This window comes from Leucopleurus acutus (genome assembly GCF_964270905.1).
Source record: "Leucopleurus acutus genome assembly, chromosome: 16".
NCBI lineage: Eukaryota > Metazoa > Chordata > Mammalia > Artiodactyla > Delphinidae > Leucopleurus > Leucopleurus acutus.
The window spans coordinates 15026588-15032664 of record NC_139158.1 but is presented as its reverse complement, the minus strand read 5'-3'; positions in this window follow the sequence as shown (position 1 = coordinate 15032664).

Below are 6077 nucleotides of genomic sequence, written 5' to 3'. Positions count from 1 at the left end.
TGTATAACTGAGTCACTCTGCTGTACAGAAGAAATTACAACATTGTAAATCAACTACACTTCAATAAATTTTTTTTAAAGATATATTTAAGAGGAGATTTATTATAGGAATTGGCTCATGCCATTCTGGAAGCCAAGAAGTCCCATAGTCTGTTGTCTGCCAGCTGGAGAACCAAGAAACCCAATGGTAAGATTCTGTCCAAGTCCAAAGGCCTGAGAATCAGGGGGAACTGATGGTGTAACTCCCAGCCCGAGGTCAAAGGCCCAAGAACCAGAAGCTCCAGTATCAGAGCAAAAGGTGGGCATCCTACCTCAAAAAGAGAGTGAATTTGCCCTTCCTTCACCTTTTTGTTCCATTCATGTCCCTGACGGATGGGGTGATGTCCACCCACATTGGGGAGGGTAATGCGTTTTACCCAGTCTATTGAATCACATGCTAATCTCTTCCAGGAAAACCCTCACAGACACACGCAGAAATAAGGTTTTACCATCTGAGCATCCCTTAGGCCAGTCAAGTTGACACATAAAATTAACCATCACACTGGGCTCAAGAGCTTCCCCAAACTGCCTCATCCACCTAACTCCCTGTCCATGGGCCATTCAATATCTGATGAGGACCAGAGTGTCCAGGTGCCAAACAGAATATGAAAGGATGATATTTTCTTTTAGAAATAGTTCACTCCTCTCTTTCTGTCTTGCTTTCTGTTCAGAAAAGCATAGAGGGGACTTCCCTGGTGGTCCAGTGGTAGAGAATCCACCTTCCGATGCAGGGGACGGGGGTTCGATCCCTGGTCAGGGAACTAAGATCCCACATGCTGCAGGGCAACTAAGGTCACGTGCCTCAACTAGAGAGCCCGCGTGCCACAACTAAGACCCGACGCAGCCAAAAATAATAAAAATAAATAAATATTTTTTTAAAAAAAGAAAAGCGTAGAGCAATAAACCGACTCTAAAACAGAGTTCGGGACTCCCCTGGTGGCGCAGCGGGTGAGAATCTGCCTGGCAATGAGGGGGACACGGGTTCGATCCCTGGTCTGGGAGGATCCCACATGCCTCGGAGCAGCTAAGTCGCTGCGCCACAACTACTGAGGCTGCGCTCTAGAGTCCGTGAACCACAACTATTGAGCCCATGCGCCACAACTACTGAAGCCCGCATGCCTAGAGCCTGTGCTCTGCAACAGAAGCCACCGCAATGAGAAGCCCGTGCACTGCAACGAAGAGTAGCCCCCACTCGCCACAACTAGAGAAAGCCTGCACGCAGCAACAAAGACCCAATGCAGCCAAAAATAAATACATAAAATAAATAAATTTTAAAAAATAAAATATAAAATCAGCTCATATAGTGAAAAAATAAAATAGTTCTTTCAGAATACACCCTCCTCTAGAGTCCTGAGGAATTTCTGTCCTAATTAAGTCATTGGGTTTCACAAGGCAGCAAAAAAGCCCCACACTGGGCTTTAGTCTTCATTCAACTCAACAAACGTTGAGCTTCTGTTATGTGCCAAGCACCAGGCACTTGGAATAATATGAACAAAACATGACCCCTGCCCTTGAGAAGCTTACAGTCCAGTGAGAGGAGATTGGCAATTAAAATAAAAAACCCTGTAAGTTACATGGTATGGTAGAAGTTGATAAATGCTGTAGTGGGAGAAGGTAGAATGGGTAATGGAGATCAGGAATCTGAGGGGGGGTTGGGAGGGGCAGTACGTAATATTATATACATTTGATTAGAGTTGGCCTTGCTGAAAAGCTGAGATTTAAAATTGAAGGAGCTGGGCCTCCCTAGTGGCGCAGTGGTTGGGAGTCCACCTGCCAATGCAGGAGACACAGGTTCGTGCTCTGGTCCGGGAGGATCCCACATGCCGCGGAGCAACTAAGCCCGTGTGCCACAACTACTGAACCTGCGTTCTAGAGCCTGCGAGCCACAACCACTGAAGCCCACACGCCTAGAGCCCGTGCTCTGCAACAAGAGAAGCCACTGCAATGGGAAGCCCGCGCACCGCAACGAAGAGTAGCCCCCGCTCGCTGCAACTAGAGAAAAGCCCGTGTGCAGCAACAAAGACCCAACGCAGCCAAAAATAAAAACAAACAAATATTTAAAAAATAAAAATAAAGTCAGTGGGAAGTGAATGTAGACATAGAAGAGGAGACCAAGGTGAGGATGAACCAGGAAGGGAGAGTGACACACCACCAGGGAAACAGGAAGAAACTCAAGGAAGTGGGATATCATGAAAGCCAAGTGAAGAAAGTCCATCAAGGATGAGATCACTTGTGTCAAATGCTACTGCGAGGCTGGGTTGGATGAAGGCTGACAACGGATCATTAATTTAGCAACACAGTGGTCACTTGGTGACTTTTGACAGGAACATTCTATTAATAAGCTAATTTATCAAATTAACACTTTATTTTAGCAATTCCTGCCCAATTTGTCAAATTCTTTTATTAAACCCCCAGAATAGAACAAATTATATTAATTTGTCCAACTATTAATTTTCCCTGGCAATATTCAAAACTTCCAAACTCACTTTCCATTCATTGGGTATAAGTCTGGTGATTATTACTTATATAAGCCAACTAATTTTTAATTATAGTTCATGTGATATCATCCCTACTACTTTTTTTTTAATTTATTTATTTTATATTTGGCTGTGTTGGGTCTTCGTTGCTGTGCATGGGCTTTCTCTAGTTGTGGTAAGCGGGCTTCTCATTGCGGTGGCTTCTCTTGTTGTGGAGCACAGGCTCTAGGTGCACAGGCTTCAGTAGTTGTGGCTCACGGGTTCTAGAGCGCAGGCTCACTAGTTGTGGCGCACGGGCTTAGATGCTCCACGACATGTGGGATCTTCCAGGACCAGGGCTGGAACCTGTGTCCCCTGCATTGGCAGGCGGATTCTCAACCACTGCACCACTAGGGAAACCGATCCCTACTACTTTTTAAAAGCCCTCTTGGAACCACACTTGCTCTCCTCCCAACTAGCACTTGACAGAATCTGCTTCTTTTCCCTTATTCTCACAGCTGCCTGTGAAATATCCTTTTCTTCAGTTCTACATTAAACTTTTAAATTTCTTATTAAATTTATACTCTCAGTTTCTGACTGAGACATAGTAAATGTTCAGTAATATGCTTGATGAGTCGACAGAAGGAAGAGAGGGAGAAAGGGAAGGAAGGGAAAAGGAAAGTATAGAGACTGTCAGTTCTGGGAATTCCCTGGTGGTCCAGTGGTTAAGACTCCAAGCTTCCACTGCAGGGGGCGCAGGTTCGATACCTGGTCGGGGAAACTAAGATCCCAGATGCTGTTTGGCAAAAAAGAAAAAAAAAAAAAATCTTTATAGAGACTGTCAGTTCTAATTGGAAGATACATGGGACTCTCAGAAAGCAGATACTGCCGTGCCTTTATTCCTACTATTTTCATATTCTAGAAATCCTTAGAAATACACTCTGCCTAGATAAGCTCCATAAAAACAATTTAAAAGGAAGACAATAAACATATACAGAAATATGCTCAGAGTTGGAAACTGTGATAAGTAAAGTACTGAAGAGTCCTCTGTTAACTAGTACTAAAACTAGTAATTTTTCCAGAGTTCAGTTAACCGTTAAAAATGAAACCACTGGGGCTTCCCTGGTGGCGCAGTGGTTGAGAATCTGCCTGCCAGTGCAGGGAACACAGGTTCGAGCCTTCGTCAGGGAAGATCCCACATGCCATGGAGCAACTAAGCCTGTGCACCACAACTACTGAGCCTGTGCTCTAGAGCCCGCGAGCCACAACTACTGAGCCCACGTGCCACAACTACTAAAGCCTGCATGCCTAGAGCCTGTGCTCCGCAACAAGAGAAGCCACCACAATGAGAAGCCCATGCACCGCAACAAAGAGTAGCCCCTACTCGCCGCAACTAGAGAAAGCCCGTGCACAGCAACCAAGACCCAATGCAGCCGAAAATAGATAAATAAATTTAAAAAAAAATGAAACCACTTGTATTTTTTGCAAAACAGGTCTTCCATCGCAGGAAGTAAAATTTTATCTACTGTATTAATATATGTTAACACTTGTGATCACAGTTCAGGGTGGATTCTCTCAGCCCCAGTAAATTGTTAACACTCTAGTAATGCATAAGACCAGGAATGCTGTGGAAATCACTGGCCTGGGTTCCAGCTCTGAATGTGACCTTGTAGCAGTCATTAACTTCTCTGAGCTTGCTTCTTGTCTGTTAAAAATACGGCAGTGATATCTGACCTCAGGGCTATGAGAATCACATGAGGACCATGTGAAAACACGTTGGAAAATGTGAAAATAAGCAGTGTGACTTATGGTCAGATCACTCCCCAAGTTTTCTGAACCTGATCATAAAGATTCTGAGGGTCATAGAGGCAAAAGCCACCATGCCGTGCCGTCACTTACTGAGGCCGACTACTTCAATCTCTGGAATCTCTTGCTATACTCCTGCCCCAGGTCTAGAATGCTGTCCCCTGCTCTTGGGAATGGCAGCCAGGTGGGCCTCCCTAGATGTCATGGAGAAACACTTGTCTCCACTGGAAGAGAGAGCGAGAACCCAATTCTCAATTTTTTTCTTTTTACATAACCCAATGCTCATAATCAGAATGAAAAATGGTGGGTGTCACAAGGGTAGGAAGCCACATAACACTGCCACTGGTTTCTGAATCCTGTCCTGGTGTCACCATATACATAACTCCTGGGAGAGCCTTTCGGTCACTGTTTCCAGTGAGCCCAGAATTAGAAAAGCATGCAAGAGGTTAGCACAGTTCTTGGGACATTTCAAACTCGCCCTCTGACACAACAAAGAACAGACTGTGCCTGCTGCTTCTGTGCAGCTTGTGAAGCTGGGCAGCCTGGGGGCCAGAGGAGGGGCTGTATAATCGGTATAAAAGGTTCTCTGCGGGTATCATGATACCTCAGCAGATCAGACTCCTCTGAGCCAAATTCAGCACGCACCCGCCCTGTTCAGGCCGCTGCCCACTGGAGGGCAGGCTCTGAAGGCCTGGCAGTTAGAACGGAGGGCACGGCATGGTGGCTTTTGCCTCTATGACCCTCAGAATCTTTATGATCAGGTTCAGAAAACTTGGGGAGTGATCTGACCACAAGTCACACTGCCTATTTTCACATTTTCCAAGGTGTTTTCACATGGTCCTCATGTGATTCTCATAGCCCTGAGGTCAGATATCACTGCCCTATTTTTAACAGACAGGAAACAAGCTCATAGAAGTTAACCTGCCCACCCGGCTTGCTCCAGCTTATGCACAGGGTGGTAGCAGAGGCTGAAACAGTCTGAAGCACCCTTCACAGGCCTGGCATGCCTGGCCCTGCCCCTGCCCCCTTGCACCTCTGAGAGTGCCAACACTGCAAACAGCTTCGAAGAGAGCTGCCAGCGAGCACTCACAATTATGAAACAACTGCCTTGCTGTCTGGGGCCTCGGTTAAAGGTTGCCAAACTCATTTCACGGCTCTCCTACAGAAACTGGTCTGGAAGGAAGCTTGATTCATCTGATTTGATTATTTGGCTAAATAATTATCTGACAGTTTGGCCAAATTTGATTATTTGGTTAAATTATAAATTTTTCAAATAACTCCCAATGTTAAACCCTTCCGGCCTTTTCTACTTAATTATCCAATAGTATCCACTCATGGCCTGCCTCTTCCTAAACCTGTGTCTCTGTCTTCCCCCCTGCTTTCCCACCAGGGAGAGAATATAATCTCCTACTTTCAAAGCATGTTGTGAAATGTCCCTTTCAAGGCGCTACTCAGAATAAACATGAACCTGGGCTTTCAGGTCCTCCCAAGCCCTCTGTAAGAAAGAAATGGTTCATATATGTTCTGAGGAGTTATTTCTTAATCCATTTAAGGGCAAACACTGATCTTCATTTGGGATGAGTAAAACTTGTTTTCAGTTCTCCTAGTTCATGTGATTATCAAATATCCATTTTTTAAGGTCCGTACTTTTGTTTAAGGCGCCATGGTTATCTTTCTAAAAAAATCTTTGCAACGTTCCCTATATGACAAATACCAAGAGGCAGTAAAAGCACTTCCATCCCTCTGGCCCAGCGTTTCCCTCAGTGGCGGGGGCTGA